At 34.4% G+C, this 14,153-nt stretch overlaps 1 pseudogene; it reads right to left on the bottom strand.

Annotated features, from left to right (window-relative positions):
- Positions 1–14,153, bottom strand: part of LOC149416828 (uncharacterized) — a 28,692-nt pseudogene continuing 14,539 nt past the window's right edge.

The raw sequence follows: 14,153 nt of genomic DNA, 5'->3' as shown, positions 1-14,153 counted from the left end.
TTATTCTCCTGTTAGTTCAAGGGCCATTTTCTTGAGATTTTTTCTGTCCACCTTCCCCGAAGGCGTGGCCGGTAAACTGTCCAAGAATACTACTCCACCCCTGAGTGATTTAGTGTCAGAAAGAGCGTCTGAAAAATAGAGAAAAATAGCTTATTATAGCTTGTTCATATTGGGAAACAAAAAAATCTTCTTTTTGTGGACGATGACAAAATTGGCGGTCTGAAATTTTTATTTTATTTTGTTATTCTGGAAAAAAAACAGTTCCAAACACATTTTTGACGTATTGCTTGTTGGCTCACATAAATAATCACCTCTAGACTTCTCTAGAGTGGAATGCGGCAGCCTGCTATGTTATAGCGAAGACCGAGTCGTTAAGGCGTCTTAACCAGCGGACGAGAATTCAAATTTCGTTAAAAGGCGGTCTCGCGATCGGACGTTTTTTTAGAACGAGACATAAATACCGAATTCATTCCACTGCGACCCGTACATCCTCGCGGCTGACGAAAACTACAGCATGGTTCCGATGAAATTCTTATTGTTGAATTCTCGGTTGTAGCTTTCTTCCTAATAAGTAGTTACATACATGTTTATAAAGTATACGTCGGAGTGCGTAAACACATATAAATATACATGCAGTACGTTGACATGGTAGATATAAAATATGTAGGTATACGGGTGTATCGGCACGTACCCGACAAACTTTAACCAGCTATTCCTTAGCATATTTGGAGTAAAAAATCTTATGTGCACTTTGCTGTCCGGTAACTTTTTTTTTTTAATAAAAAAATTATTATTCATATTTTCACCACATGTCACCACTGTTTTATCCTATGTCAAAGTTTGAAAACCCATCTGGCAATATTTTATTCGAATTCCGTTGAATAATATACGTGTGTACCTATATTGGCGCGCTTTTACAATCACAACGAAATGGCACGGCACCATTCGTCTCATTTTTAACTATTATTCTTTAGTGTGTGCGAAAGAGCGAAGACGCTTTTCGACAAACTTGCTTATAACAGCTGTTGAACACGAAAAGCAATGCCAATGACAGTGATGTAGTGTGGAAATTTTTAATTTTTGTTGTTTTTAATTGAAAAAAAAAATGCTACCGGATAGCAAAGTGCCCATAACATTTTCTACTCCAAATGTGCTAAGGAATAGCTGGTTAAAGTTTGTCGGGTACGTGCCGATACACCCTGTATACATTTAAAAAAAATTTCAAATATTTGTTTAATTTGTTTTTCAAAAATTTATTTTACATAGGTTTTCCAAAGGTGAGTAAAAATCTTTTTTTGAAGTGAAACTTCTTTAGGCGCGTAATGAATTTTCGGGGACGGAGTAAAACCGAGTCACGATCGAAACGAAAATGCGGGTACCCCCACCACCGATTAAAGTTCATTTGATCTAGTCAAAGTTTTGAAGTAACATATAAATGCTTCTTAGCTCATCCCGACAACTGGCGTTGGTGGTGTAATGGTCAGCATAGTTGCCTTCCAAGCAGTTGATCCGAGTTCGATTCTCGGCCATCGCACATTATTTTTTTGTTTTTAACGCCTTTTTCATTCAATATCTTATTTTTTAGTAGGTCAGAACATTTTTTAAAAGAAAATAATATTGCAAAATAATAAAAACACTTATCTCACTGTGATAAAACATTACTCCGCTAGAGCGCGCTTTGCGTTATTGTGTTGGATTAAAATTATTATCTAATCCGTATATTATGATAATTGTATTACATTTATTTAATTAATTTATTTATTTTGATAATATGTAATAATTTTCAAAGTTTTGAAGTAACATATAAATGCTTCTTAGCTCATCCCGACAACTGGCGTTGGTGGTGTAATGGTCAGCATAGTTGCCTTCCAAGCAGTTGATCCGAGTTCGATTCTCGGCCATCGCACATTATTTTTTTGTTTTTAACGCCTTTTTCATTCAATATCTTATTTTTTAGTAGGTCAGAACATTTTTTAAAAGAAAATAATATTGCAAAATAATAAAAACACTTATCTCACTGTGATAAAACATTACTCCGCTAGAGCGCGCTTTGCGTTATTGTGTTGGATTAAAATTATTATCTAATCCGTATATTATGATAATTGTATTACATTTATTTAATTAATTTATTGAAGTGAAACTTCTTTAGGCGCGTAATGGATTTTCGGGGACGGAGTAAAACCGAGTCAGGATCGACACGAAAATGCGGGTACCCCCACCACCGCTCACCGTTCACTGTCCCTCTCTCACCATATGCGCTTGTTGAGGTGGGGGAGCCGCTCACGAACGTTCTCTCTCTTCTCTTCTTTCCTCTCTCTCAGACACCAGCGAACTGCGCCACGCCAAGCATCAGCTGCTTGGTTAGTATACTGCGTCGTGAGTGTAATACGAGTGAAATACGTAATTGATTGTGGTTCATACGGTTAATTTGAAAATAGAGAGAGAGGAATAAATTAAATTTGAAAATAGAGAGAGAGGAATACTAGAAGTTTCACTTCTGTCTTGCGTAGGCTTGACACACCCACTTTTTTTTACATATTTATTCGTTTGTCCGAAAAGTATTACCGGTAAATTTTATTTCTAATTCTTATCTTTAAAGTATTACATGATTTGATACGTATGACATTGAAAATTGGGTTTATTCCTTACAACTGAAGTATAGTATATATATTAAAACTAGGTTTTATTTACAACTATTTTCTACGGTACCTACTTACATATGTAGTTATGCGATTGCATAATATTGTATCGCTTTCATGTATTTGTTTTCATGATTAACTGAGCGAGCTGACTCGTCTAATTTTCGAAATGTTATTAAATTCACGAGGTAAATTTCGATTGAAAAATCATAGGTTAGTATGTCAAAAATAACCTTGTCTGTTTTCCTAAAACAAGAAGCTCAATTCACAATATGACATTATGAAACTGGCAAAAAGTAACACAAAAAAGTTAAATATGTTGAATTATACCAATGTAATAGTGAATTGGACAATAAAATAGAAATTATGAACAAAAAAAAGATTTGAATCACACATCACGAATCGAAATTCATTTGGTTCGTGGCACTTTTTGACTACCAATCACAAACAGTTTCACGTACTTTGACATAAGTTTTAACATTTATACATGCAACATCGATGACAGACATAAACTCCTGTCCATAGTTGATTCTGTTCCCTGGAAATTAAACAACACAAAATTATCTCCAAATGTTATAAAAAATATGTGCTTATTCTGACTGATTCTTTCGAACGACCCTGTAGCATATAAGTACGTACAATGTACACGGATAATTAAATATCACTAACCTTTGTTTTTTTCTGAAAATATATCTCCCGCGTACGTTTTTGATGTCGTAATTTGTGCTTTCTAATAAAACTTTTTTCCAAGGGTATTTCCCTCCCCATTTTTAAGCGAGGAATTTCTTTAAAACGTTATCAACTAGACTGGCGTGGAATAGACGTCCGCTCGCCGCACTGTCGCAGCCATAAATATACCACTATATAAATATATCACTGGTCGCAGCGGAGAATGATAAAATTTCGGCTTGCGCCGGGGTAATCACAAACAACGAACAAACAACAAACGCGAATCAAAATTAATTACTATTATAAACTTTAAGAATATATTTTTTGGTCATAAATTATTTCTAATGTTTCAATAATGTCTTGGTAAATTATTTTTCTAAAAAAATCTGAACTATACCAATTTGTAAGACCATAAATAAATAGTCCAATTGAGGGATTTTAGTCACAAAACGCGTGCTCGGTTTTATTTATTAGTAATTTTATTTGAAATAAAAACAAAATTCTTATCCATACTTCTGGTAGATAATTTATTGTTTGTTTATACTGTATTATTATATGATTTGAAATATTTGTTGTATAATACAAATTCACCTTTGAAAATGCAACAAATCTGCGCATCGTCCAACGGTAACATTTTATTATGATATGAAAATAATATTATTTTTCAAAAATTTAACATCTTACTTAGTAGTCTTACTAGATAAAATAACAATCTTTGGAAATCAATTTGTGTTTTTTTTCTAGAAAAGTGTCCATACGTCTAAAAGTGGCCTCAAAAATGCCAAATTTCAGGTCAAGTCTACCTATTTCGCCTGGACCAGGGACCTGAAAATTTTGCATTTGGTATTTATTGTCGTGTTTTGAAAAAGTTGAGTAATTCTACAACAAAAGTGATGCTATGTTAACTGTTTTTGTCGCAATGATGGAACGCTGCCTTTTTATACTAGTTTATTTGATATATATTTGACGATGTGTCGCCCAAACCTCCACATGTGTCGCCCAAACCTCCAACGGTGTTGGACGCGAGTGAGCGCCGTAAGCGGTAAATAAATAAAATAACACCTTCAATCCAAGACAAATTATATAAATACATAAATTATTTTTAACCTGGAAAAATGGAGGAAGCGGTTGATCCGCATGCCTTCATAACAATGGCGAAACAAAACATAAGTGACCTACATACAATCATAGAAGAAAATAAACTTACCAAAGAAACCAAATCAAAAATGATGAAAGAAATAAATAACATCATGGAAATGATATCGCACATGGCAATAGAATTAGCTAAATTACAAGAAAAGTGTGATATTCAAGAAAAAAACCAAGCACAAAAATACCCATTTTCATACTCTTCTGCAGTAAAAAACTTAATATCACAAACGCAAGAAAAACGATTTCCTATAATAATTAAAAGCTTAAAAGAAGAAGACACTGAAAAAATAAAAGAGAAAATACAAAAGATTAAAATTTCACAGTTGGGAATTCGAGTATGCGAAATTAAAAAAACAAAAAAAAACCTTATAATAACATGCCCAGAAAAAGAAGACGCAAAAAAATTAAAAGATAAGATAAATGAAGTCGACAAAACCATAATAGCGGAGGTACTTCTGAAAACGGATCCATGCGTAATATTCAAAGGTCTTGACAAAGACTATACCGAAAAAGAATTCTTAGAAGACATCATTGAACAAAACAACGACATCAAAATGATATGTGAAAAATACCAAGACAAAGAAATATTACAAGTTAAGGCCATCATTACAAACAAAAAAACTAACAGCAAAAACTTAATACTACAAACAAATCCCGAAATGAGACTACATCTTATTAATAAAAAAAAAATTCATCTAGGATTCATGAGAATCTATGTAGAAGACTGCAGTCCTCTTACCCAATGTTTCCACTGTCAAAGATTTGGACACACAGCACAAAAATGCTACAATAGAATGAATAAACCAACATGCAAGCACTGTTCAGAAGATCATCCCATCTCCGAGTGTAAATCCCTGGAACTGCCACCCAAATGCGCTAACTGCAACTCAGCTAACAAGAAGAAAGAAATAAACTCCTTGAACAGTAAAATGAATGAAGTAGACCACCGAACAAACAGCGAAACATGTAAGTTCCGATCTTACATGCTTAAATTAGCCAAAGAAAGAATTAACTACGACATTGAATAAAAATCTTATAAATAATTTTGTAAAATACAACCGAAAATGCATTAAATGGATGATTTCTCAAATAACGAATTAGAGTTAAATATTAAAATTCAAGAATATGAATGTATATGTACCGATTCGTGTAACAAAATTATTTCTAAAAACATCAATGATATAATTATTATGCACATAAACATCCGTAGCGCTCAAAAAAATTTAGATGAATTAATTCTAAAAATAAATAATTTAATTAAAAAACCGGACTTTATAGTGTTATCCGAAACATTTACAAACGATGAGTCACCGTCTTATCACTTACCTGAGTACAACTATATTTCTACCAAATTAGACATCAATAAAAATTCGGGAATAATAATATTTGCAAGCAATAAATTTAGTATTGTTAACATAATAGAACATCCAATACACTTAGGACGGGTTGTTTCGGAGAATCTGAACAATTCATCAAATTTCAACGTTCATTTTCAAGTTCTGTGAAAGATTTTTTCAAGTTCTGTTTTTATTTCAGTTTTGTCAAGCAACTAGCCTACAATTATATAAAAGTAAACTGCATCGAAGTACATTTCAAACTCGGCAAATCAATATACCATCTAATAGCTATCTATAGAACGCATGGCTCGAATATTATTACATTTATTAATGACCTCAAATACATATTATTAAAATTAAAAAATAAACTTTGCTTCGTCGTAGGAGATTTTAACGTTAATATTAATGAAAAAATAGAAAATAATAACAAAAATGAATACATCAATTGTATGACTGAACAAAATTTTATATCTTGCATAAATAAAAATACTAGGGAAATAAAAGAACATACTCCATCTTGTTTAGACCACATTTGGACAAATGTAAACATTAAAGATCTTCACAAAATAAAATCAATTGTTTGGAAAACTAACATAACTGATCATCACTCATGCTTACTTCTGTATAATAATAATATTAAACATAAAAAACATAATTTAATAACCAAAAAATCAACAATAGATATGACTATTCTCTCTGAAAAATTAAAAAAGGAGAGTTGGAATAATGTTTTAAACAGTGATGATACTGAAATTTGTTCGACTAACTTCGAAAATATTATGTCACAACACATTAAAAATTCGACAACTGAGATAACAACACACATAAAATCAAAATTAAGATGTTTAAAGCCTTGGATTACCAAAGGGCTTATTATATCTATCAGAAATAAAGAAAAACTTTACAAAATAACTTTAAAAAATCCCCAAGATGAAAAAGCATATATTTTCTATAAAAAATATAAAAATAAATTAACATCTTATATTAAAAAAAGTAAGGAAGAGTATTTTAAAAATAAAATATTATCTTCAGAAAATAACCATAAACAAATGTGGAAAACTGTTAATTTCGCCATAGAAAATACAAAAAAAACACAAAACATTAAGTACATTGAACATGATAAAAAATTATAGATGCCAATATACAGCCTAAACAATGTGCAAACATACTTAATTCCTTCTTTGCAAATGTTTTGCAAACATAATATACTTTCAATGTTTGAAACAACAACAGAATGTGAAATCTCGAAAATAATCGAAAATATGAAAGGAGGTTCGTCTCCCGGTTTTGATTCTATTACGACACACATGTTAAAAACTATGAAACCTCACATAATAAAACCTATCACTCATTTAATAAACTTAAGTTTAACAAATGGAATTTTTCCAATGAACTACAAAACCACAATAATCTCACCTATTTACAAATCTGGAGATCCACATCAAGCAACGAACTATCGCCCAATATGTCTAATTTCTAATATAGGAAAGATCTTTGAAAAAATAGTAAAAAAACAATTGGTAAATTTTCTAGATAATAATAAAATATTACACAAAAACCAGTTTGGCTTTATAAAATCACTCAGCACACAAGATGCTATTGCTAACGTAACTTCATACATTCACGAATCATTAGATAAAGGTAAAAAATGTGCGGGTATATTTATTGACCTTAGAAAGGCATTCGATAGCATATCCCATGAGATGCTATTAAAAAAATTGAATAATATCGGCATAAAAGGCAACGTGATTAAATGGATCACCGACTACTTAAAAAACCGTCCTCAAGTGGTAAAAATCAATCGTGTTAAAAGTGATCAAGAGATTACAAGCTTTGGAATCCCCCAAGGTACAGTGCTTGGACCAATTCTATTTACTATATATGTAAACGATATTTTTTTTCAACCTTTACATGGTCAAATCACGTCATACGCCGATGATACAGTATTAATAATAAGTGATAAGACTTGGGAAAAAGTAGAATTAAAGGCCACAGAAGACATCAACACGCTCAAGAATTTTTTCGACACCAATTTACTGTCACTTAATAATGAAAAGACATTTGTAATTCCATTTGCAATCCATACAAATGATACTCCTAAAAATTTTAACATTGTCATACATAATAATACTAAAATTCACAGCCAAAACTATTGCAAATCAAACTGTACAGTACTAAAAACAACAAATGAAATTAAATATCTAGGAGTAATTATTGATAAAATCTGAAATGGAAGGAACAAATATGTCAAGTAGTAAAAAAAATTAGAAAATTAATATATATATTTTTAAGAATTAGAAACTTTCTGTCGATAAAAAATCTATATTTAATTTACTATGCCTTAGTTCAATCCACTTTACAATACGCTATTATTAGTTGGGGATCCGCGTATAAATGTAACCTTCTTCCAATTGAAATTATACAAAGAACAATTATTAAAATTATATTAAAAAAATCCTTTGACTACCCAACAGAACGCCTGTTTGAAGAATTTCAAGTACCTACATTTAAAGACCTATATATTAAAAACTCATTAATCCAAATTATAAAAGAAAAAGATAAATATCAATTTTTAAATGAAAACAGAACGCGACTTAGACATGTTTTTCTATGCCCAAAACTAAATACGTCTTTTGCACAACATCATTATACTTACCAGGGAAGAACTTTTTTCAATCGTCTACCAGAAGAAATCAGAAGCATTAATGATAAAACCCAAATACTGCTCTCTGTCAAGAGACACTTTAAAAATATTCTGAAAAAAAAAACTACTGTCACTTAATTAATCTCAAAAATATCCTTAGTTTTCCATAACTTTCTTTCTTTATTAAAATTTATTATATTAATATATTATCCTTCACTACTATCAAAAAAAAATACTACAGCAAACATACATTTATGTACAATGAATTATCTAAGTACTAACTAACAACAACATTTATGTACACTCCCCTTCCATACACAAGCAAATGCTTTCAATGGAAGAGTAGTAAAAAAAACCCAAGATGTAAAATGAATTATGTACCATGTAAACTTATTATTAAAAATAAAAAATAATTCCAAAAAAAAAAAAATATATATATATTTTTTTAATTTGAAAAATAAGTGCTGCTTAAAAGATTTTTTATTTTTAAGCCTGTTATGAAATAGACAAGTTCATATTTTGAAAGTATTATGAAATTATCGAATTTATTATCCTTTTCCATTTTTATTATCCTTTCTTATTTCAAAATATCAGAGATAACCAATTTCTGCTAAAAAATCGAATTTTTCAGATCTCTAGTTACTAACAATGGTAATAGCCAAATTACAACAACATTCTAAATAATAATAACAAATATATGATCAAAGGCACGTCGTGGGGGTTGTTTTTACTTTTGACAGGATCCTTGATCAGCTGAACGGTGACCGTGGATCCCTCCACCCTCTGCACGAAGGCCGTGGGTTGTTCCCCGTCCTCGGGGTGGCGCCGGCCCACCACAGCCACCTGCACCACTCTCGGCACCTTCATTATCTCAAACTCTAACTCCGCGGGACTGATCTGAAATAAACATGTAAAAAAGCGGGAACGATCTCAGTTGAACTCAGATAAGCCACATTTCAAGTGGTGTGTAATTGGATTTATTTATCCAATCGAGTGATAGCTGCCCATATTTAGTGATTTTTATAATTTAAAAATTAATTATAAATACAATATTAAATTTTTTTTTAAACTCTTAAAATATGAGATAGGTGGTGAAATCTGTGTGGATTCATTGGTTTTAAACCGCAGTAAGTAGTTCATATTGTAATAATATTTGTAGGGATGTTATTAATAAAATCGAAGGCCGAACACCCAGAAATCTATAAGATTGGTGTATCGTCTAGATTAGTTACTTCAATTGATTATACATAATACATTATATGACCCTCATAAATTTAAATAGTCGGTCGCCGCATCAGTATGTGCAATTTGTGCCTTTCATTAAACCTAATGCCTTTTTCTGTTTTCGCACACGCTCTGATTAGGCTGTTGAGTTGACGTTTACTTATTATATATTAATTATCTTTGAATAAATCACCATTTATTGTTCATGTCTTTTGAACTGAAACAATTTAGTTTATTTTTACAACCTGAAAAATACCACGTGAGCGTGTTTCGTGATCCAAAAGTCTGACCATTCTTTGCCTAAATGTCAAATTCAAAATCAAATTGAACGGTGAATATGATATCAAGCAGTGAAAGCTAGCGACCAGTGACTGATTTGAGAGCAAGCTAAAGCGCGCGGATTTGTCAGTATTGAGCATCACTCACTTTTCCTTTGCTGGTCGCGTAGCATGACTAACAGAGCACCGTCGGTAATGTTGCTAGCGAGATACCTTGTATCATGGGAAAAAACCCTGGAAATTCCTGAATTTCATGACTTATTTGAGTCTGTCCACAATGAAGATGTGTTTATTTTCATTAAAGTACAGCAGGTCTCCAGTTCTGTACCAACCATCTTCGTCATAGGCTTCTGCTGTTGCAACCGGATTCTCCAAATAGCTCTAAAATCAAATTAAATACCGGAAAGTCAGCGACTAGAGACTAGTATTAATTATGTATTTATATTAATTCTCAACGCACTACCGGAATAAACAAGGAGATTTCAGTCGAAGTTCCCCAACTTGTTCTGGTCCAACAGCGAGTTTTGTATCAGGATCGACGACCTAAAAACCATAAGTTAAAAACAACAATAACAGGTACAATATCTTCAGAACTTTTTCTAGAAATTTTCGATCACTTTCCTTAAGTTAGTAAGTACCTACGTAGTTAAATTCAGTTAGGCCAGTTGTTTTTGAACATTAGGTTTGAAATTTGATGAATTGTTCAAGTTCTGTGAAACATATGAAATAATAACAAAAGTTAAATGAAACTTTCAGAGAACATTTTTGTGTTTTACACATTAGATTTGTAAAATTGTTAAAATAAAATATGTAGGTAGTTAAAATGGTTAGGCATCACTTCTTTAGATGATCTCACTTGATGCCCGTGTGCTTTCACCTTAGAGCAGGGGTTCCCAATTAGTTTTTATCAATTAATACCCCTTCGAGAATTAGCCCAAAGTCGCGTACCACTTGTAGCCAAATGAAAAGTAAAATAGCACATAAAATATTAAACAGTATTACAATATTCTTTCTTACAGGAGCGCAACCCCTTTGATGTAGTTCGATGTGGTTCGATGTCGTCGCCCGCGAGGTAGGTACTTCACCGTCATACGCATATTGATACCACGACCAGTTTCTTTGGATAATTCCAAGGTCGTAAGAGTCCTTCTGTGGAACACCCAAATAATCTGCTTAAATACTGATGAACTGCTCGCTCTTGCGTAACGCTGAGACTGCCAGGTTTTGAGATCCATAGAGACGACCGACTAGATATTAATATATTCGTTCGTCAATGCATAACATCTCCAAGAATCCACATTCCGAAGTTGAAGCACGAGGCACAATACGGATTTGGGAAGCACGAGCCACAATTATCTAAGTCATCATAGAGGGTAGAGCGCTTACCATCATCGTCGCCTACTGCAATAATTCAAGAAATCTAGTGAGAGAAGATTTAAACAAACTACTGGAACAGCAACAGAAGCAAACACCTACGCGATAATGGCGCCGGACAAACCGACGTTCTACTCGCCGCGCGCAAAATACCCCAGTACATTGGATATTGAACTATAGAAAAATGTCGAGTCAATCTCGCCTCTTTGCACGCTAGAAGAGCTGTTATCGAACCACCTGCCTGTGAGCTTCACTATAGGAGGCTTGACTTCAAGGAGCCCCGGAAAACTGCGCAATTATAAGAATGCTATCTGGAAGGATTAAAAAAGAAAATATACGAACAGATACATGTCGCTTAGGGAACTCTGCGCTCACCGCAAGAAATCGACGAAGCCATTCTCACGAACATACTTCAAAAAGCTCAAGACGCATTCATACCTCTCAAAGAAATAAACTCATACACGATCAAGCTTGCCGAGTAAGTTTTATCGCTTATCAAGGATAGAAATTGCCTACGGCACATGTACCAGCGCAAGCGCGACGGATATTTCAAGACAGCCCACAACTGCCTGCAGAGGGAATTCAAGAGTGAAATTGCAGATTTCAAGAGCGAATTTTGGAAGAAAAAAGTTGGATCGCTCACGCCAAAGGACAATTTCCTATGGAAAATGGCAAGCGCCCTGAGACACAACGATTACACGACCCCTCCCCCCTCTAGTGAAGTTAGACGGCACAGGAAGTGACAGGAAGGCACATTGAAGATTCACCCACCCTGTCCCACCCCGGTATAGGTGACTTAATGTCACCCCTTCGGAGCTCTCGCAAGAATCTAATTTTTTTTTTGTGAACGACTCTACATAATATGAAAAAGAATTTAAGAACCTTCAATGTCCCCGCATACAGTGTTAGGGGGCGGTATGCGAGCGCTTTCAGGTAAATAACAACAAATATAAACTATAAAAAAAAATAGTACAGCAGAACAGAGAAGACGTGTAACAGATCACCTGTAAGCATAAGATAAAGAAAGAAAAGAAATGTGGTTCAGCGCCTCACAGCTGGCAGTCCAGTGGGGGGAATTAGTGGTGGTTGGGAAGACTGAAACGGGTCCGGATGCTGCGCCCCTAAGCCGACCGACCCGGTGGTGCCCCGAAGAAGTGTGTGGGATGGTAGGGATTATACCCTAAAGACCCTAGGGAAGAAAAGCGTCGGGTAGTCGGAGGCAGGGCGGAAGGCACCAAGACTCGCATAGACGTCCCTCTGACCACCGTCCCTCCTCCGGGGTGGCGCAGATGTTTGGCAAGGTCCCACGACAGTAGAACTCCAGTAAAAGTGGTCGCGGGGACAAAGGTCCTTGATCCAACCCCGTAATGGGGGAAAAGAAAAAAACAACACAAAACAAACAACGGAGTTCAGTAATCACCTGAAATACATTGCTGTAACTGAGGAAAAAGAAACGAAAGGTAATACAATACATAACTAAAAAAGTAAGAAAGTAAAACGGGAAAAAAAAGAAAGTGTATACCATGTTAGGCATATAATAAAAATTTACAACAGTAGAATATTCAAACAGGAAAGAAGTAGCCGGATTGACTTTTAAAGCTGGCAACTAATAAGAGACAAAAACGGTTGGTGGCATAGTTAGAAATAAATCAGAACGAAAACAAGAAATTCAAAGAAAAAGAAAAAAAGTAAATCAGAGAAAAATACAAAGAAAAAATAATTAAAAGTCCTGAAAACAGGGAAAGCATATAAGAACAAAAGAAAAAAAACAATAGAGAAAGGAAAATGTAAAAATGTAAAATGTAAAAGAAAATGTAAAGCATGATAATAGTCCTGAAAACAGGGAAAGTATATAAGTATAAAAGAGAAAAACAATGGAGAAAAAGTAAACGAAAAGCAAAAAGAAATAGAGAAAAAAAAGTATAGAACATGTTTGTATAAGTAGAAAAGTAAAGAATGTCCGTAGACGAGGTCATACAGGGGGCAGTACACTTGGGTATCTGAGTTTGCAATTAATCAGCGACTCTAAGCTCGGACCATCTCTCGACCCAGATTCTTGTAAACTTCCTCAGGCACTCTAAATTCACCTTGTTAGCGACAAGATCGGTGTTCCACACCGGTCTCATGATGACATCCAAACCATCGAGCATTTCCTCTCTTGCATCCATCATGATCTCACAGTGCCACAGAATGTGCTCAGCCGACTGGTACGTGTTCCCACAGGTACAATTTGGATGGTTAGACAGGGCGAGGCTGTAAAGCCTCCCCCTGAATTCCCCATGTCCTGAGAGAAGCTGGATTAGGTGATGGTCCAGATTAAGGAAGGAAGGCACAGTCCGTGGCTGCGTACGCAGCCACAGACGGCCTTTGTGACCCGGGGTAACGGACCAAATTGTAGCTGAATCTCTACGAAAACTGAGCCAATCAGAGAAGGCGAAAGCTGTCGATATTCACTTTACTACGCCGAGCGAGATTGCTGTCACAATCAAGCGATTAAAAACGAAAAAAGCGCCGGAAACTTATATAAAATCCCCATCATTTTACTCAAACGTCTCTCGCAAAAACCCATCATATACACTACAAAACTGTTCAATGCCTGTCTCATAACCGGGCACTTTCCATAGATATAGTAATCGGCGACCGTGCTGCCCTTCGCAAAGTTCAACAAAGATAGAACCCAGCCTACTAACTATTGACCCATCGGTATTTTAATAGATTATACTCAACAGACTTGTCCCACACCACAATAACAACAAGATTTTGCCAGAAGAGCAGTTCGGCTTCAGAAAGAGGCATTCCACTACCCACCAACCAGGTGATTGGTTGATGGTCGGCG

This window comes from Hesperophylax consimilis, chromosome 16, assembly GCF_061612785.1.
Source record: "Hesperophylax consimilis isolate HC1 chromosome 16, BYU_Hcon_1.0, whole genome shotgun sequence".
NCBI classification, from domain to species: domain Eukaryota; kingdom Metazoa; phylum Arthropoda; class Insecta; order Trichoptera; family Limnephilidae; genus Hesperophylax; species Hesperophylax consimilis.
This window is presented reverse-complemented; position numbering and strand designations above follow the sequence as displayed.